General features: G+C 35.6%; 1 long non-coding RNA gene across 2 annotated transcripts; it reads right to left on the bottom strand.

The window, feature by feature from the left end:
• Nucleotides 1-561: 561 nt before the first annotated feature.
• LOC139981434 (uncharacterized) lies at nucleotides 562-22,165 on the bottom strand. 2 transcript variants are annotated; one of them, XR_011797841.1, is made up of 3 exons: nucleotides 21,178-22,165; nucleotides 5,226-5,333; nucleotides 562-4,410 (listed from the first exon to the last, which is right to left on the bottom strand). It is a non-coding gene; the product is annotated as an uncharacterized lncRNA (long non-coding RNA). The 2 variants fall into 2 exon arrangements; XR_011797842.1 differs by lacking the exon at nucleotides 21,178-22,165 and adding an exon at nucleotides 10,907-10,958.
• Between the last annotated feature and the right edge of the window lie 262 nt (nucleotides 22,166-22,427).

The raw sequence follows: 22,427 nt of genomic DNA, 5'->3' as shown, positions 1-22,427 counted from the left end.
CCAGCAATCGTATTAATTGAATCCCCTTAAACGACCCTTGACATATTGTAGTCATGTATGAAACCTTTCTTATTATATGCCGAGTTTGTGGAATGAGATAGTAGCTTTAGTGAAAGTACGGTGCGGAATTGCTTCGGTCTAATATTCCACCCCATCTTCTGAGACATATCTTTCCCGCCAAGGTATATTCGAGATTCTCATCTAAGAGGGTGGCATTTTATCCTTCGTTCATATCAACTTATCAAGTTGCCTCGCATGAACACCTTTGGTAACCGCTGCTTCGTAGTCGTCGTCATCGTCGTCATCCTAATCCTCATCATCATCGTCATCGTCATCATCATCATCGTCATCGTCGTCTGAAGACCACATATTACAAAAAGCTTCCGGGGAGTGTCATTGAGAGGGGACCTAGGTGAAAGCAACAACATACTGATGTAGAAGGTTCGATGATATTCTTGTTGTTACTATAATTGTTTTTTTTAAGACCACTGTGTGAATGTTAACAGCATGATGATAAAATGAGTACAAAAACGTCTTTAGTTTTCTTTTTCATGTAAAAATCATTTATTCACACAATGTCTATCATCAAAACATAAACAGTTGAATGAAAACTTGGCAGCTAAGCAAACTACGTTGCATGATGCTTTAACAGAAAAGTTAACATCATGATTATTAAAGCAGAGTTACTTTTGAAGACCTTGTGTCGTAATGACGTCACAGCCAACCCGAATCCAGTATTGTGATTCAGTTTACACAGTGAATCACAATCGCAGAACCATATCTAGAATTATAGAGTTGACAAAACAAAATAGTGCGATAGGGCTTCCACGTTGCAATGTAGAGTACTTTGCGTACGTCGTGTTACATTTACTGACTGCTACCGAACAAATCCCTTAAAGGGTTAAATTGATCGTGTCCATATTTGCAGGAATGGTCGAAGGATTAAAGCAATTATGACATATACTTTTATCATCCTTTGATAATCAGAATACTCAGTCCAAGGTAGATTATAAAACAAGGTTTCCACAATTTGACCCCTGCTGACTTCAAATGACCTTTGCTCTCTGTCAATAACAAAAGGCTTTTTGCACTTAACGTGTCAAAACTACATAGTACTAAATATGAGATTGGTCCAAGCTTCCCTTCTAGAGATATGGTGTTTAGAAGGCTTTCACAATTTTACCTGGTGACTATGCCATAATGACATACGTGACTAGCTTATCTATTTAAATCTTACTTCCAATGGTGGCATAAAAATCGAAAAATTTGCAACTTTCAACTTTGTTTTTCTCCAAGATATTTTCCGTTGGGATCCCAATAAACCTCGCCCATAATATGACTTTAATGTGGTACTCCTACACACCTAATATGAGACTGGTACAAGCTTCCTTTCTTGAGATGTCGTTTTTACAAGCAAGGCGTCACACAGACACGCACACACACACACGCACATCCGCAGGCATGACTACAAAAGTGAAGATTATCATCGAAACCAAAATTACAACAATTACATTTATTTACTCAAAACTTAAGTATCTTTCATGACGTCAAGTGCAACCTGAAAATTTTCAATAAATACTGAAAGAGAACTTGCAATTATGCAAAAGTTGGGTTAAATACTAACACTAAATTTCAATTATCTGAAAAAGATACCCATACCATTTTAGGAATTACGATCTCAGATATAAAGTCAACGTAGCCGGTTGTGCTTGCACACAAATCCCTCCCCCTATCTGTCTGGCTCTCGTTCTTACACAAAATAGATCATATCCTATATTTGTCATTTCTGCATGAATGTAACAAAATTCACTATTTTTTTGAGTAAACACCTTACAGACGGCTAACACTAGTAAGTGTAAGAGATAACTGTATGTTGAAAAACTTTCTCAAATAGCTTAGAAATATCTTATTTCATGTGAGAGATATCGCAGATGCAATGCTCAATCACACGCAAAGTCCTACACTTGGTACAAGTTTACATGTGACATCATCAATTCACATCATGCTTCAATTTTCTATGTGTTTGTTTACTTTTGCGAATGATGTCTATTTTCTGAAATGGAGATGGTTTCACAACATCTGAATATAAACATGTACAGTATGAAACTTGATTACATGACATAATGGTTTCAGTGTCAACACTGTTAACATTTTACTATGAAATATGAAAAGCAAACTAAGAGAAATTAGTAACAGTTTCATATCATATAGTGTCATAGTGACAGCCCACAGACACGACTTTTAAAGTAGCATATCCCACAAACGGATCAATGTTGTTCTTAATTGTTTATGAGAGTTTTCTTTCATATTATATCTCTCTGATATGCTAATATTTAAAATTACTTCAAAGCTACCCATGGCAGTTCTACCTACGTGTAGCCTAGCTTCCGTGCTTTATGGTTATCTGAACTGCTGTTTTAATAGTTACTAACTCTCATGAATATCAGACAACTCAAGGGTGCCATTTTGTTAGGAGTTTGAAGAAAAACGTAAACTAGATCATTGCACTTATCCATTATTATAGGTAATGTGTGATGATGAGTTGATATTATAGCATACAACCGTATTAGTGTATGTTTTAATTGAATGTAAATTTTCTATGAGTTCTTAACGTGACGACTTAGAAAAGGGTAAGAACTGCCCAAGTAATTCTAATGTCTTTTGACCTAGGAGTCTGAACTCCCTAACTGTCGCTGTTCTACGTCCAGCGTGCCATTTTCACGATTGTAAAATGCATTCATCATCGTGTTTATACACTCAAATTCAGTAAAACCCTTTAAGGAAGGTCACGATAAAAGCTGGACTAATCTCTGAACCAATCTACGTTCGAAAGGTAGTGTCAAATGTCGGATTTTGCTGTGCTGTATTTAGTTAGGATATTATGGTAATATACGGTAGCCTCGCGTGTCCATTAAACCTTCACAGACATACTTCTGTAGTCCTGACAAATAGCTACAGCTGTCGTTACCCCGATGTTTTGTACAGAAGACAATAGCCACACAGACTCCACTTAAAACTGATAAAATTTGCAACCTTGAAATAAGAAAACATCAGTGTGGATTCTGAGGCAATTTTACGAATCATTAAAGCTAAGAAAAACATAAGCCTTGGATGAAGACAGGTATCAGCCGATCCAATTCTGCATGGCGGAATCTGATCAAAGCATCGATTTATTTTTTATTCGCGTAGTTGGGGGGTAAAACTGAACCAGAACGCATCAGATATGTTAAAAAGAGCTACTTGCATACCCCGGCATCACTGTATTGTCTTTCTACCGGCGGATGTAATTTCATTTCCGCGTGAGTTCGCTTCTAATGTGTTCGATTTCTTTCCTTTAAAGGAAAACTGAATGAAGTTAATTAGTATTATCTTGAAGTATATTAAAGGATTAATGACATAGTTCATCACAGTGAGATTGTACAAAATATTCCCAACATATGAAACCCAAAATGTTGTAAATCTTTCATTGGCCGGTAGCGAAAACTGATAGACATTGCAAATACACAAAGGCATAATGAAGATAAAGTTAGTCACAAGCATGAATGAAAATGTCTTAATGATTCTACGAGTCTGATGCATTCTTTTCTGTCTTTCTTTTTTGGACAACTCAACATTTCTGTGTGATTTACTGAGGGAAAGACCTATCAATATGTATAACAGAACGACCGGAATAACAGTTGATGTTTGAATGATAACATAAAGGATCTGCGTCCTTGAATGATCAAAGGTTAAAATTGCTGCAGTCAAAGCGAAAGCAGAAGCGATGGATGCCAAAAGTGACACTAAAAGTACGATCAAATATTTCTTCAAAGTTATGACGCTTTTGTAAGTGAACGGCATGACGACTAAAGCTAGATATCTATCAACTGCTACACCACACATGCATACACTGTTATTGATCGCAACAGCGCATACAATGACGTAAATAAAAGCTGTTTCGTTTCCCCTAAAGCTAAGGTAGTACCAAGTTTCTACAGCAGCAACGAAAGAGGAGATTAAATCCCAAACATTGACACCTACACCGAAAATATAATTCGTCTTTAGAAATAATTTGTACTTGATTTGCAAAATGAGTACCGCACTGTTGGTTAACATTCCGAGAAAAGCTAGCACGAACCTAGCAAACACTGCAAATCGTAAAGCGGTTCGTTGTGTCCCGTTCCAGAGTGGTTGAGCGTCTGCATGATATTGTGTGGTGGAAGTGTTGAAAGATGTGACAAGTATGGTTGCTGTCTCGAATGTTGCCATGTTTGATGAACTCTTTGTTGGTGACGTCAAAACAGTAATCGTCGAGTCATATACTCCAAACTATCAGTAACGTACAGTATTCGATATCTTTCATGACATCTAAGAACAGTCTGGTGATAAGTGGTGAGAGTGATGATTGTTTAACATTTTTCAAAGGGATTCCTGCGTAAAAACAGGAGATTATAAAGAAACTTAATTTCTTAACGGTTTAACACAAAATTCAAACCATTACATAAACAAACTCATTTAATCGTTTTTATTTTTTTTCACTTTCATAATTATTTTTAAATAATTAAACTTTGATGATTCAGTTGGGGACGCATCTTTATTTCCTGTAAACGTTCTTTTTGTGGTTGGTATACTTCTTATGCTGAATGTAAAGTAACTTGCAGGGGCAGGATTTGATGTTGAAAGTGGGGAGGGGTGTAAGGGGAGGGGTCTAAGGAGAGGGGCTTCCCCTCTAAATCAAAATGACGGCATCACCTTGAAAACAATTGTTTGACCCGTTTTGGGGGATGTTTGCAATGTTGATCAAGGGACGTCATCACAACTGAACAGAGAGAATTCAAACATTTAGTTTTTTTATATAAATCAGCTTATTGTTTGGAGATGCATTTTGAATTATCATAAAGAAGAAGGACTTACAATTTTATAAACCTTTATGCATAGGAAGAAATTACAAAGATAGAAAAGTTCAAATTCTCTTTCAAGTAGCATTGTACAATAATAAAAAGAACGTCTTAATTCCACATACTTTATATGAACATTGCTGGGGGAAAAAAAGTTCTTTTCTAATAAATCTAATAAACCTCAATTTGTGCAGAAACAAATTTACAGACCGATGCTCAGCTGTTTTTGTTTTACAAAACAAAAAGTGCTTCTAGCTGAAAATAAGGAAATTATAAGGACACGTCTTTTGAAGACAATAACCAACTAAATATCTCGCTTGTTGAAAAGAAATTCATGACCAAAACTACCTTTCGTCATATAACAAGAAATTAGATCTGGCTTCACATTCCCAAAAGAGATATTCTAATGTTTCAATACGGATCTCCCACCGAAAATAACAGACAGCAGTATCCTTTCTGTTGATAAAATAAAAGAACTGATAAGTACCAAAATTATTTGGACAAAACATATTGCAAATATTGAACTACACTTTCTCGAACAGAAAGAAAAAGTACCAACGAGTATGATGCCATAGGTTATAATTTAGTTAAGACATTTGATTCCACTTTGCAACTACTTGAAGCAATCATCTATAAATTAACAAGAAGATGTGCTATTAACATCAGTGCATCTCATGTATTTGTTTGTTTTATCACAATACAACGCAAACATAACGACAGATAAATCAAACTTCAAATATCACATGTTGCGAAAGGAAGTACTCTTAAAAGCCATTTTGGGCAAGAGAAGGACTTCAAGTCTCCTCAATATCAATATACACAATATTCCTACAATTTCGAGGGATGGCCGAAAGCAAAACATAAACATTATTCAGAGGAATGTTTGCCACCAAAGCAATATATGACAACGGGAGATTGCAGTGGTCGAGCAGGTCTCTGACTTTAAGGACACCTTTGTCTTTACAGTTAATAGTGTTATTATTCAGTTTAATAAACTGATTGTTCCACAAAATGTCTTCACTAAAATTATTTTCAGATCTCCAAAAAGCGAAATTTTGTCCAGGCGCCACACACATTAGAAATATCGTTGCTCTTGTGGTATGTGTTAATATGGCATTTTCCTCCGATTGGACTTGCTGAAGTCATTCGCATAAAGATCTAGTTTGGTGAAATACTTACTTTGAGTTCAAGGTTTCATGAAATCCTGTCCTTAAACTGAGTGAATAATTAATTGTTATATGATATTGGTAGTGATATATGATTGTTATTTAGTTACACATCGTAGTACATACTAAAATTTCACATGTGGTGAATCTTGAGATACCACTTAACAATTACTTCTCAGAGTTCTTTCTTCTCACAGATGTCATTTACACTCAGTCTCGGTGACTCAATTTGTAGCTATTTATAATCAAACATTATTTTTGTTACCTTACTGAAGTCTTTAAACCGACAGAAATGAACTGTTTAAGTTGGCGATCAAAGGAAATTGTTCTAAATATACAAAAAAAAAGTGATTTCTTGTGAAATTAACCATTTTGGATCAGAGAAGTTTTGTCATAGCTTTGGAAAAGATTATTTGCATGAGTAATTAAAATTGATAACATCGAACAAGTTTGATATTTGCAAAAGTGGTAGCTGCTGTTGTAAGTAAAAACACGCGACAATATTACGCGTTGCATTGGCTTTAAAAATAAAGAAATTGAAACAGTACTTTTAACGTTTTATTGGATACATAATTTTACAACAATTGTTAGTAAAACAATAAAAGTGGCAAAGTAGGGATTAATATTGATCCTCCTCGAAATGAACTTGGATTAAATGAAATGATCAAACATGTCAAAAGAAAAAAACAAAAAGAAATGAAGAAAGAATACAACAAAAGTGTTTTCCTCCAATATACCGTTACATATGCAGATAAACAGATAGAGGCATATTAAGATAGATATCAGGTTCATTAACAATGTATCGCGGATATAATAATATTTCATTAACAGTAATGATTTTTGCAAACATCCATTTCGGAAATGGATTGAAGTACTGTTACAAAGCAAATAGAAGATGAAACCACTGGTAATATTATATGGTGATATCATCCAACAAGGTTAATGGATGAAATTACAAGGTTAAAAAGTCAACTTTATGCATTAAAAAGTCCTTGAAAAAGCTTAATTTAATCATTCATTCAAGTGTGATGTACCTTTGAACATAAATTTGACATTAAAATTAAAATAAAACAGAAATAACAAAACGAAATGGTCGTTTCAACATATATAACTCTATTATAACTATATTAACTCATATATAACTCTATTAGCAAATATTTACGTACCACGACCCTCCAGGTAAGCTGAGTGACATTTAGCATAATGTCATTATACCTTAGATACGTATTCAGTTGTTTGAACACAGATTTCTCAATAAGCATAGAAAGGAATGTTAAATTGGATATCGGCCGGTAGTTTTTAAAGAAGTTGTTATCAAGATCACATTTTTTTCAGCAGCGGACGGATTATAGCTTGTTTGTAGGTTTCGGGAAATTTGCATGGATAAGTTAATTACTTCAGTTACAAACGGGACAACTTCATCAATACAATGATCCAGCAGAGTGACTGGAACAGGATCCAGAACACAAGATTTTGGTAGCCACGCATTGATCAGATTTGGTAACAAACTCATGTGTGACAGGATCAAACGTGTCGTACCTTAAGGAAACTGACTGCTGATGGTCAATGGGCATTACAAGTGGGAGACTTTCTCTGATTTTGAATATTTTGGTCTGAAACAATTTAGCGAACATATCGGAGAATTTCACAGTTGTAACATGAGGCAAACTAGTGTTAATTAAGTTCTTTGAACCTATTAAACTGTCAATGACACTAACAATGTTTTTGTCTGCGTTCATTATTCTGTCACGTTGATAATCTGCATGGGTGTCTTTCCACAGTTTGCCGTATGAATCTTGGGCTTGGGCAGCTCTGAAAAAAATCACGATGGACAATTTACGCAAGTCACGACGCACTTTTTGTAACTGCTCGGAAAACCACTCAGCCCGTGGTTTATCGATAAAAGGATTTCGTGATAGGTGAGGCCAAATATATTTCAGTTCACTGTTGTTTTGATTGACCAAGTCAGAAATACATGGGTCACTATAAGAATATTAGCATCTAACAACTCAAACGTTTTGAAATGTGGGGGATTGTTGGATTGAAATTTCCAATTGGACTTAACACTGACGACAGTACAACCGCCTTAAAGGTATCCTCTTCGGTATATGGTGAGTTAGCCTAGTGGTTAACGCCGGTGCCTTCAAAACATAAGATCCCCCGGTTTGAGTCACTCCCAGATTAATGCATTTCGTCCAGTTACAGAGTTGTTTCAGACTCTTCTTAGAGTACTACAGAAACATAGGATCAGGAATTATGTCTGGGCAGTGATACATACCACAGCTTTTGTCAAGGTTGCCCTTTCCAAGAACAGATGAGGGTAATACCGTTGTGAGAGATGAAACAGTAAGATTCAGATGCCCAAGGTTTACAATATAAACAATCAGGTAAAGGCCTAATAGGCTACTGAAACCACATAGTATAGGTCCGTTGAGCACTAACATTTTCCAAAATACCAAGGAATGGTTACACAAAATTAATAAATAATATCAAAAACTATCAAGAACAACGGAACCTGTAATGAAGCACAATGAAACAGTGTGGCAGCAACAGCGGGCGCCTGGTAATATATGCCAAAATACAACAGATTAATTTACTCAAAACTTTAGTAACATTCATCATGACGTCAAGGGCAACCTGAACATTTTCAATAAATACTGAAAGATAACTTACAATTATGCAAACGTGGTGTTAAATACTTACACTAAAATATCAATTATCTGAAAAAGATACTCATACTATTTTAGGAATTACGATCCCAGAAATACGGTCATTCCGTAGCCGGTTGTGCTTGCACATAAAGCTCTCTCATTCTCTCGTGCTTACATAAAAGCTAAACCAAGTTTAAATGTGACATCATCAATTCACATCATGCTTCAATTCTCTATGTTTGTTTGCTTTTGCCTTGATGTCTATTTTCTGAAATGGAGATGGTTTTCACAACATTTGAATAAAAACATTTACGATATGAAACTTGTCAACATGACATAATGATTGCGTTGCTTTCATTGTCAACACTGTTAACATTTAACTATGAAATATGAAAAGTAAACAAAGAGAAATTATTAACAGTTTCATATCATAGTGTCATTAGTGACAGCCCACAGGCACGACTTTTAAAGTAGCATATCCCCCAAATGGAGCAATATTTTTTCTTAGCTGGTTTGGAGAGTTGTTCTGTAATACGATATTTGTCAGATATGCTGAATATATCGATGAATACATGGTTGGGTTTTTGTGTCATTATAAATGACTTTAAACCTACTCATGGCAGTTCTACCTACGTGTAGCCTAGCATCCCAGCTTATGGTTATCTGAACTGATGTTTTAATTGTTACTATCTGACATGACTATCGGACAACTCAGGAGTGCCATTTTATTACAGAACATTGCACTATTCCACTATTGGAAGTAATTTGTGATGAGGAGTTGATATTAGCACATTACTTTTTATTACATTTTAAAATCCACTCATCATCGTGTGTATATACTTTGACTCAAATAAAGTAGAAAACTTTAAAGAAAGTCACTGCTTTCGAAATGTAGTGACAAATGCCGGATTTTGTTGAATTGTATTTAGTTTAGGCTATTACAGTGGTGTACGGTAGCCTCGCGTGTCCATTATATACCTTCACATACTTCTGTACTCCTGACAAATAGCAGCAGTTGTCGTTACCCCCATGTTTTGTACAGAAAATAATATCAACACAGACTCCACTTAAAACTGATAAAATTGGCAAACCTGAAAGAAGAAAACATCTGTGTGTATTCTGAGGTAATTTTACGAATCATTAAAGCTACGGTATTTACCGGAACTATAAGCCTTTAGCAAAATCTAAGTTTTGGAATTAAGACAGGAACCAATCTTTCCAATTATGCCGCATGGCGGAATCTTATCAAATCATCCATTTATTCACGTAGTTGAAGGATAAAACTGAACCACAACGCACCAGATATGATAAGAAGAGCTACTTCCCAACCCCGGCATCCCTTTGCATTCTCTTACTAGCCGATAAGCTACCGGCAGATGTAATTTCATTTCCGCGTGAGTTCGCTTCTGTTGTGTTCGATTTCTTTCCTTTAAAAGAAAACTGAATGAAGTGTATTAATATTATCTTGAAGTATATTAAAGGATTAATGACATAGTTCATCACAGTGAGATCGTATAAAATATTCACAACGAATAAAACCCAAAATATTTTGAATCTCTCATCGGGCGGTAGCAAAGGCTGATAGACATTGCTAATACACAAAGGCAAAATGAAGAAAAAGTTAGTCGCAAGCATGAATGAAAATGTCTTAATGATTCTACGAGTCTGGTGCATTCTTTTCTGTCTTTCTTTTTTGGACAACTCAACATTTCTGTGTGATTTACTGAGGGAAAGACCTATCAATATGTATAACAGAACGACCGGAATAACAGTTGATGTTTGAATAATAACATAAAGGATCTGCGTCCTTGAAAGATCAGAGGTTAAAATTGCTGCAGTCAAAGCGAAAGCAGAAGCGATGGATGCCAAAAGTGACACTAAAAGTACGATCAAATATTTCTTCAAAGTTATGACGCTTTTGTAAGTGAACGGCATGACGACTAAAGCTAAATATCTATCAACTGCTACACCACACATGCATACACTGTTATTGATCGCAACAGCGCATACAATGACGTAAATAAAAGCTGTTTCGCGTCCCCTAAAGCTAATATAATACCAAGTTTCTACAGCAGCAACGAAAGCGGAGATTAGATCACAAACATTGACACCTACACCGAAAATATAATTTGTCTTTAAAAATAATTTGTACTTAATTTGTAACATGAGTACCACACTGTTGGTTAACATTCCAAGAAATGCTAGAACGAACCTAGCAAACACTGCAAATCGTAAAGCGTCTCGTTGTGTCTCGGTCCAGAGTGTGTGGTGGTGTTGAAAGATGTGACAAGTATGGTTGCAGTCTCGAATGTTGCCATAATTGATGAATTCGTAAATTCCATCTGAAACTTAAAAAGGAATGAAACTATGAAACTGAAAAGAAACGCTCCTGACTGTTCCTTTTTTTAAATATATATTATAGATAGCACGGTGTTGGTGACGTCTAAACAGTAATCGTCGAGTCGTATACTTCAAACTATCAGTAACGTACAGTATTCGATATCTTTCATAACATAATAGTCTGGTAATAAGTGGTGATGAGTAATTCACATTTTTCAAAAAGATTCCTGTGTAAAACAGGAGAATACAAAGAAACTCAATTTCATACCGGTTTAACACAAATTCAAACCATAATATAAACAAACGCTATTGACCGTTTTTATTTTATTTTATTTTTCACTTTCATAACTATTTTTAAATTAAGGAAATTTGATGGTTCAGTTGTGGACGAATTTTTATATCCTGTAAACGTTCTTTTTGTGGTTGATTTACTCCAAATGCTTAATGTAAAGTAACTTGCAAGGGCGGGATTTGATGTTGAAAGTGGGAGGGGGGGGGGGAACCTGTGGGAGGGGTCTAAAGGGAGCGGGTTCCCCTCTCAAATCGAAATGATTATATCATCTTGTAAAAATCATTTTAATTGATCGACCCTTTCTTGGGGGGGGGGGGGTTGGTGATGTTTGCAATGTTGATCAAGGGACATCATCGCAACTTAACAGCAAGAAGTCAATCATTTAGAATTTGTTCCTTATTATATCAATCAGCTTATTGTTTGGAGTTGCATTTCCAAGATTTATAAACTTTCATGCATAGGAAGAAATTACAAAGATAGAAAAATTCAAATTCTTTTTCAAGTAGCATTGTACAATGAAATGAACGTCTTAATTCCGCATACTTTATATGAGCATTGCTGAGAGAAATGGGACTTTTCTTATTTTAAAATAAGCCTTAATTTGTGCAGAAACAAATTTACAGAGGGTCGCTGCTAAGCATTTTTTTTACAAAACAAAACATGCTTCTAATTGAAAATATGGAAATTATATGGATGCGTATTCTTTAGACAATCACCAAAGACAATATATCGCTTGTTGAAAAGAAATTCATGCCCAAAAATACCTTTCTTTATCTAACAAGAAATGATAATTGGCATCACAGTCCCAAAAGAGATCTTATAATGTCTCTACGGATCTCCCACCGAAAATAACAGACAGCAGTATCATTTCTGTTGATCAAATAAAGGAACTGATAAGGGTACCAAATATTTTATGGACAAAACAAAACTCCAAATACTGAACTGCGTAGCAACTAGTATGATGCCATTGGTTATCATTTAATTAAGAAACTTGATTCCACCTTGAATCTACTTGAAGCAATAATCTATAAATTAACAGGAAGATGTGCTATTAATAACACCATTTCATTTCATTTCATCTCATTTTTTAAAAAAATTTTTATCACAAAATAATATTAACATAACGACAGATAAATCAAACTTTTAAAATCACATGTTGCCAAAGAAAGTCCTCTTTAATGCCATTTTGGGCAAGAGGAGGACTTCAAGTCTCCTCAATATTAGTACACACAATATTCCTACAATTTCGAGAGATGGCCGAAAGCAAAACATAAACATTATTCAGAGGAATATTTGCCACCAAAGCAATATATGACAAAGGGAGATTGCAGTGGTCGAGCAGGTCTCTGACTTTAAGGACACCTTTGTCTCTACAGTAAAGAGTGTTATTATTCCGTTTAATAAAACTGATTGTTCCACAAAATGTCTTCACTAAAATGATTTTCAGATCTCCGAAAAGCAAAATTTTGCCCAGGCGCCAAACACATTAAAAATGAAGGATTATCAACAGCAATATCTTCTTACTTAATATTAAATGAACAAGGAACCGCCATACCTAAAATTTAAGAGTTTCCAATCATGTGAGTTTGTATCCAATTACCGTTAAAACCCAAATACATTTCAAATTTGAAACGAAGGAACGAGGGTGTTGTCGCCCTTAGACCGCCCACATCTGTAGGGTTGAACAACGTGGTACGCTTAAACCTTACTAGAGCTTTCCGATCCAAATGAAATTAAACACAATTATCTCTGGGTTTTTTTTTTCAAGAAAGACTTTGGATGATCCGGAAGGATCTGAAAACTAAACACTACTTGGACAACGATAACGATTTTATCATATTAATCCTGCCAATTGGAGTTAGTTGTGTTGTAACCAAATACGAAGCAACTGTTTAAGGCGAGAAATGCTTTGGCATGTAATTGAGGCGAAATAAGTCAACACTGTTGTTCGAAAAAGTAACTGGTAAGAAGGATACAGGACCAGTCGTCCAATTTCCAGTCAAAAAAATGGTGTGAACACAGCAGATTTCATTTGTTTCATTGGTTTATCCTTATCTCTCTTTGAGGAAGCTTACGTAACATTTTGTTGTTTAAGAGAGAGTTAACGGTGGGTTTTTTTTTTGGCTAATAATTTTCTTTCTATCTTAATCGAAAATTCGTGATCAAGATGACAAAGAATGGAACTTCTATATTTCTAGTAGCCCCTGCAAGACGAAGACAAACACAACAACGGCCAAAAGCATGGAGAAAAGAAAATTCTATTACAACTAAAAGTGATGTATTGATTCCGCTGTTTTGTTCTGTATGGAATAATTATGTAATGATTGCTAAATAAGAAAAAGATGTTATTGGTATCCTCACCTTCTACTAAGAGTTTTGCCGTTAAACTGGGTAAATGAGATTAACAAGCGAAAAAAAAAACTTAAATTTTAATAGTTAGAGCACAGCAACTGAAACTTTTCCCTTGTTCCTAAGAAAGTAAATATAAGCACAGCGGTAGGAAAGATCAGTTTATATACTGTTAGAGATTTGTTTGTTCATTAATTGACGCCGACTCTTTAGGACAGGTCTTAAGTTTGATGTTTATCCATAATTTTACAAAATTCTGATAAAGCAAAGATCGTTTGCCTATAGCTCGAGAAAGCGGAATATATTACGTACAAATATATGTATGCTTTACTTGAAAAATACATACATTGTTTACTTGAAAAATACATTTTAGACATATTTATAGATATATATTTGTATACACAAATATATACTCTGAAAATTATTTGTATGTCCTTAAAGAATATATATATTTATATTCTCCATGCGTACAGGAAATATTTTATCTTAACAAGTATGTATTCTGTACAAAAAACATATATTCTCTTACAGTAAATATCCTGTAAAAATATATTTCAATAACACAATTATTTTTATATGCCAAGAGTTTATTTATCCTCTTAAGGATACGGGCATATTTTCTTCCAATAGATATTTTGTAGCAATACATATTTTCTTGCACAAAAATTATGTTTTTCTATGCCAAGAATATATTTATTCTCTAAAGAGAAATAATATATTCTGTAAAATATTTGTATATCCTGTTCAAAGAGTAAATATATTCTCTGACAGAAAAATATTTTCCTAACAAAATATATCAACTCTGTGACAGAAAATATATATATTCTTTAGAAAAAATTACATTCTGTGCAAAAAAAAACATTTGTATTCCTTTGTAATAAAAATAAAATTCTCTAACAACAAAGTTCTATTCTGTGAAAAAAATATATTTTGTAAGAAAATATATATGCTATACAACGTACGGAGCTCTGTAAGGGCCAACTGAAATGTTTTGTTGTTCAGTAACTTCAGTGACCAGGTTATTCATTATATGGCCACATGTGTACCGGTGCAAATGCACTTGCTTAATTGCTTAGAACCGAAAAGCAGTTCAAAATTAGTGGTTTTGCGACATCACGATACGATCGACAGTGGAGCCTACTGTATCTAGCCGGATTAACAGTAACCAGTAACATAGCGTAACAATACATACAGCAGCAGTAATGCAGTCATGGCGTCCAGATAAAGCGCGTGGGTATGAAACAATTACCCAAAGAGCCATGGCAGATTTTCTATATACAATGAATTGTTAACCCTTTGGCTGAAATAGGCTTGCATTACCTACGTTAGTTGGTAGCATGATATAATGTTAGACTACTCTACACAGCATACCAATACTACTTATACACTAGGCTAAGACTTAGTATAGGCCTTCATACAATTCAACATGGTTAAGATTTATGCTTCATTCAGTTTCCCTTATGTACGATATTGTGTACTGGATACATATGCCCAACATTTTCATACTTACAATGAGCATCAGCAATCATCACAACTGATCAGATCTGAGTGACTGGTAATCTCATACGTGTGAGGTGTGTGGTTTGCAAGCACCAGTTCGAGAGAGTGGGAACAAATCCATTCAGAACAGAGATGTTATAGACAGATGACAGTGATTGGTAGTTAAACCTTATAGTTACATTTGTTGTTTGCTGTAGTACAGAAAAATCAACAATGTAGGGCTTGAGAATTACCTTTCTGTTATCAAAATGAATATATGACATTAACTTCCCCTATATGATAATGACTAAAAGCCTCCATGAATCTTTCACATCTTAAATTGCCCTGTTTGTAAAGAACGTTAAGTACTTAGCTGCATGATTGAATAATTTTGTTGTAGAAATGTTCAAGAGATGGGTCTGAATTCAGCATAGTCATCATATGGTTAATGGGTATATTTCTTCTTTATTTTAAACATCAAAAAAGCGTGTCACAAATTACGAATCAATCATACCTTGTCACACTGTATGCATTATGTCGTGGTTAAAATAAAGCCTTATTTGTGCTTTAGGTTAGACTTCCCTGACTGCCAAATGATGCTCACAATGTTATTCCTCAAATAAAATAAAACTGTTAGCAAACTGCTTATCCACTAGAGAGCCTGTGTGTTACTTGTCATTCAGGCTCTGAAGAAGATATATATAATATATATAATAATAAATACCAAATATTAAAGTGCTGTTATCATGAAATAGAACATGCTCAAGAGCACTGTACAAAAGAACCAATTACTGGAATATAAAATTACCAAACTTAAGAAAACCTAAAAGTAATAACAACAGCAGTAAAAGTAAAAAAAGGATATAAGACAGGGTTATAACCGCAATAAAGAACATAAAAAGATACTTATACATAAAAATGGGCACAGTAATGTGAATAAAACAACGAATAAGATTAATGCCCATACTCAAACCTAAAAAGATAAGTTTTTAAATGCTTTTTAAAAGTGTCAATAGATGTGACATTTTTCAAGTAACGAGGAAGAGAACTCCGGAGTTTAGGACCTGCTACACTGAAGGAACAATATCCATATGTGACTTTGTTAGTACGAGAAATAACTAGAGAAAGATGACTTTGGGACCGTAATGCCCTAGCTGGAGTGTAGCGTTTCACCAAATCAGTCATATAACTCGGAGATTGATCATGAAGAATACGCAAAACGTGCAGAAAGAGCTTGTAATATATCCGGCGATGAATTGGCAACCAATGCAGGTCTCGGAGTACAGGAGTGATGTTTTCATAACGACGGGTTCTGGTGATAATTCTGGCATCCGTATTCTGGACCCTCTGTAGTTTTTTGATTGAGGAGCATGACGTTCCATTCAGGAGAGCATTACAGTAATCGAGACGAGATGTAACCAGCGAATGGACGAGAGACTTAGTTACCTCCTCGTTAAGGGATGGACGAATTCTCCCGATGATTAGATCCTGCTAGGATCCGAAACGTCAGGCCAACTTACTTTTACACATTCTCGTACACAGGCTTTCAAGTGGATAAGCAGTTTGCTAACCGTTTTATTTTATTTTCACTGAATAAAGGTGTCAGCATTTGTTTGTAAAGTGGAAAAGATTGACTGTTTTTCCCTTATGTTCCCACTTTACACGGATGGCTTCTCACTTGGAAGACAGCCCTTTCAGTATTGCATTTTCTACTGCTTCTGGACATTTTTCAGGCTATTCAATTTCATATGCGGAGAAACGAACCAGATGACAATGTCTTCCTGAACTCCCTGCTGCACAAATGTATGAACACTGACATAATAAAACCATAGTGCCTTCTGGCTCTCTGAATGAAATATTGCAAATAAAACATAGACATCGCAAGAGAATGCCGTGCACACATGTGCAAATACTTCTAATATTTAATGGACATATAACAACGAGTATCAGAACTATAGTCACTTACCAATGTCTTCATTTGCACGGGGAGTTTCATCTTCATCATCAAAAATGTCTCCCTCTGTATCTGAGTCTGATATATCCATCAAAATCCTTCAAAAATAAATGATACAGCTTACATGTTTATAAATAAATGTCAAGAGGGCTTACGTTTTCTCATTTCCCTTTTTCACATATAGATGGGCAAATGCAATTACCATGTTCACTCAATTATTCAAAAACGTAAATAAAAGCAAAAAAAATGCAAGCAAGCCAGAAGGAAATTATGAATTGAAGATTGTACAATAGTAAGTACCTATAGCATCAATAAAATCGCCCATTAACAAACAAGGATGCCAAGTGGCATATTGATTCCTTGCATGTATGAGAAAAAAATGGGATCCAAGATTGTACAATTTTTTTAACATCGCTGAACAGAAGTGCAAAGGTCTTGAATTGATTGATTTATGCTTAAGATATCGTGGATACAAAAGTAACACTCAATCCAGCCGACATCGCCAAAATGTGGGGCACAGGGATCCACAGACACCAGAGATGTTGGGATTAGAGCGTGATTCAAATCATAATAAAAAGTCTTATTAAAATAATAGATGGTGAACTGAGATCGATTGGTTGACAGAGAGAACTTTTGTTACAAATTACTACAAAAATGAATTATATGGAATATACAAGGTAATTGTAGGGTTGGAACTTAGATTTACGGTACAGCTGGGTTACAACTTTACAGTACACCCCTCCGGTGTCAACTACTGTACACAAAGAGATTACCACCCTTGACCCTTAACAACTCTTGACAATACCCATGATCCCACCTAACTCAGCAGTCCTGCCCAAACAGACCTTGAGGCTTGACACTGAGCAACTTGTAACAGTAGAACCTAACCTGAATCCTATAGGCTTGAGTTAGGTTGGCTTAGCGGTTATACTTAGGCCTATTACGAGTAACAATAACTCAAGATTGACGCATAGGCTACATGCACTTAAGCCTAGGCCCACGTACCATTTCGTTGATACGGCTCAAATAGCCGTGAACCTTACCGCCTTTGTAACACACCGGTTCTGTCTTCCTTGCAGGTCGAAAGAACCCTGTCAATTCCTGCTGGGTACTGAAGCCGTGCCTTGGCCGAGCACTGACGTTGGGCCTAGTAAGTATAAAATGATAAATTACGATATTCTCGGGTACAGGCCGGACTTGCTTCCCTTTCACTTGGATTTGGAGTTAGACGATCAGTACGCCCATGGTTGGGTTGTAGATGCTGGTGATGGTAGTGGGTTTGTGTCAATCGGTTCAGCGAAGTGTTCGCCACCACCTGCTTCATTTGACTTGAGAGCCGTTCGAGTTGCTGCCTCATGCCTCTGAATTCCGAGTATTCGACCATGGCGTGTCTATACCGAGTACTGTACTGAAGCGTAGATCTAGTAGTAAGGGCCGTACTACTGGACTACCGCGGCACAAACTAGTCTGCGCTGGACTACGGTAACATGTCCGACTGATTCAAGATTAAGCGACATGTGTAAAGAATTTCCTTTGCACTAACAGCGTATACATTTGTTTGGTCTAGGTTATATGTATGTTTTCTTTCAGTGAATGAAAATATATATTGTAAAACACAATTTTATGTCAGATAATATACACATATTTTTTCATATATTTTCTGTTACAGAATGTATATATTTTTGTTGGGAAGAACTCCTTTTGCTGTCAGAGAATATATTTATTTTTGTAAAGTAAGAGGGCATGACGTTTCGATCCTGGCAGGATCTTCTTCTGCTAGGATCCTGCTAGTATCGAAACGTCAGGCACACTTACTTTTACACTCTTACACAGGCTATTTATTGGTAGTATGTAAGCAGTTTGTTAACAGTTTTGTATGTTATTTTTATACATTTTTATTAACCGAATATATAAATATATATATATATATATATATATATATATATATATATATATATATATATATATATATATATATATATATTAGGGTATAAATATAATTTTCAGGAAATATATTATTTATAGATATACAAATTTATAAAATGTATTTTTGAAATGTATTTCGCAAGTAAAGCATATATATTCATGTACGTAATATATTCCGCTTTCTCGCGCCATACTTCCCCTTGAAATACTAGGAATGCATTGTGAACCATGTTATTTTAGGGATTAAAACTCTTTTCTGTTCTTAATGAGCTTTGTTTTGCATCTCAGAAATTTACTTCTGATATGGGCGAAGTATGGATATGGTTGGCTGGTGAAGCTACACGAACTATGAATATAGCTAAGTGGTTCAACTTTCAATTTCAAAATTTTCTTTCAAAAGAATCTAAGTGCAGCTGGAACGCAGGTGGTTTATCAGGACTGTAAACAATATACATACATATACACGAAGACGGCAGGATTCGTTGTTCCTTGCCGTTGTTTACACGGAACAACTTTTAAAAATCTAGCTGTAGATGTTCGAATAGTAGCCAGGGTCCGAGCAGTTTTGACACAGAAAAAGTAAATGTCAACATCATTATCATCCAGACCTAAGTAATTATTCTCACATTTACCTTAAAGGCCTGTATAGTAGCGATCTTACGTATGACGGGTCCTAATATCAGTGGTCAGAGATCAAATGTAAACTAAAGAAAGTAAAAAACAGCATTATAGCCATATCGTGCATACCAAAATGACACAAAGGACAAATCCCGAGGTGGCCATTTTAGGTAAAAGGAAAGGTCCATGCCAATGTAGGAATTAATGACTACAGTGTTTAGAGCGTATCATTTAACCTAAATATGTCAAAGTTCATGAGATCAAGGAAGTTCAAAAGTTCGAAAAGGTGTTTCGCGAACTCGAAAACGGAACGCTCTCTCACTTCAAACTTGGTAAGTGTGTAGACGATATGCCTCCGGAGTGATGACATCATAGTTGTTATTAAACTGACAACATTTTGGGATAAGATCTGCAACTCCATGGATTGCCAAAACTGCGTTTGTCTATTTTCATTCTTTTGTAACGACGGCCCTGCTTCGAGTTCTGGGATAGGCTTCTAACAACTAGGTATATCTAGAGATGGAAAAAACAGTGGGGGTGGGGAGAACACAAAGAAGGGGAACACCAGGAGTTATATTAAACACGTATGTAATTGCTCCAACCTGTTTGTAAGAAGTTTGTACACAGGACAACACAAAATGGTAAAGAACACACAACAGCAGAATCCGTGAGACCAACCAGTGCAGGGAAATAAGATGGGCAGCCGGTCGTTATGAAGTTTACACCTTCCGTCGCAGTGGGAGTGTAGCGGATAGTGTTTACAGGACTCGCCGTCCCCCAACGAAACGTAGCTGGTTCGAACAAACTTCTTGCCGCCTCTAAGGGAACTTAATGTTTAAATACTTAATCTAAATGTTAACTATAGATTGCTCCTTACCGCTTTTTTTTTGTCTTACGGAACGATACGCAGCCACGACTCTAGTCTGTACTGAAGTTGTAGATTATAGTGTTACCAGTCAACAAAGGGACGGTAAAGTGAATCAGTCTAATCACGCAGTTGATAGTTGGATCTTTATTGTTATGATCTAAATGTATAGTTTTTTATCCTTTTAGTACCTATGATACATATGGAATCTTCGTTTTTAGCCGTTAGGTCGCAATTAACAGTTTGCAATACGTATATCACAGATTCTACGATACAAACTCATTCGCGTGCATGGAGGTTAGGAGCATGTTTCCACAGACACTGTATTTTATGCATATTTCCATTGCTCATCTCTGAACGGTCTTTATATACTTAGCACCCTTTGGCTATTCATATTTTTTTTTAATTTCGTGTTTAACTTATTTTACAACAAGCTACTAATTTCAAGCAGGTTTATTACACCAACATATGTTGACCACTATCCTAGTACTACACTATACTACTAAGCCTATAACGTTAGGTCTATAGCTATGTATAGTACTGATAGCTAGGATACGTAAGCACCATCTAAGATATATGAATTAAACGGTGTTGAATTAATCGCCAGGACTAACTGCTAACTTTCTATAACAAATTCATTTGAATCGGTAGGTTACTTACCATGTATGAGAGTGATATTCTCTTATATTTTCAAAGATTGGAACTTCTGTTTAGCCCCAAAGTTCATAGCGCGTGTATTGTAGTGCAGTACTGTATTCCCCACAACTTGGTATACGTATCGTCGCCTTAGTCAGCATAACAATGAAAACTGTATGTTCTCGCAGAATGTTGTGTTCCAGTTTGCAAGAGAGGAATATGATTGATTATTTTCACTGAAAGCACTTAGATCATAACAAGAACGAAACGAACAACTAAAAATTTGGTCATGTGATCTTTGTTGACAACTGCTGCAAAGCAATTAGCTATTAGATGGTGATCTGTCACTTGTATGGAACGCGAAAAGGGAAAACTGATTTCGTTGTCTAAACTAAGTTTGTTGTTGTCTAAACTAAAGTTGTTGCTGCTGTTTTACCAACTGATCTGTTAGTGTACAGATCAGTGGTTTTACCACGTTGTTGCTCGAACTCACGTTGATGTCTTAACTTCCGTTGTCTAAACATACGTCGTTTTCTAAACTTACGTTGTTGCCATCGGCGCTGTTCAAAATTGCTCAACCGCGTAATGTAAACCAGAATGCAAAATGCATTGAGGTTTCGATGACTTCAGTTCACAAGATTTCTGCCTGTTAGTCTAAACAGAACTAGCTGTTACAATAGAAATGGCCCAACCCACCATTTGTATTCAATAACACTATGGCATGATAAAAACAGGTCAGTCTACTTATACGTGGCTATACACACCTCCATCAAAAACAATGGGGGTCTTAGAGGTCCAAGTCCATTTGGGGTCACTAGAGGTCAAATTATGGAAATCTTGTTTTATAAGCTATACCGTATCTCCCACCGCCAGCCTACCAGATAACATGTGTGTTACGCCTCATACGAATAGGAGGCTGCACGGTAAACAACATTTAAAATGTTATAGGCTATGCATTTACGCTGTGAATGTCGGAAATCAAGTAAAACGAGTGTCTAGACAAAATGCCGGCATAAAAATACTTCACTTTTAAACCTACTTAGTTGAGCCCCTTCAACAATGTGTAGAGATACTCTGTGAATTTCTGAAATCAAGTAGTGTCGAGACAAAATGCCAGCATAATATACTGCACTTGAACCATTAAGTGATGTCTGGATATGTTTTGAATGTCAGCAATCAAGTAAAACGAGTGACAGTAATATTACTAGAGACAAAAGTTTTCGTCCCAATCGAACACCAATTGCGTTTATAATATTACCTATACTTTTACTAGT

This window comes from Apostichopus japonicus, chromosome 15, assembly GCF_037975245.1.
Source record: "Apostichopus japonicus isolate 1M-3 chromosome 15, ASM3797524v1, whole genome shotgun sequence".
Classification (NCBI taxonomy): Eukaryota; Metazoa; Echinodermata; class Holothuroidea; order Aspidochirotida; family Stichopodidae; genus Apostichopus; species Apostichopus japonicus.
This window is presented reverse-complemented; position numbering and strand designations above follow the sequence as displayed.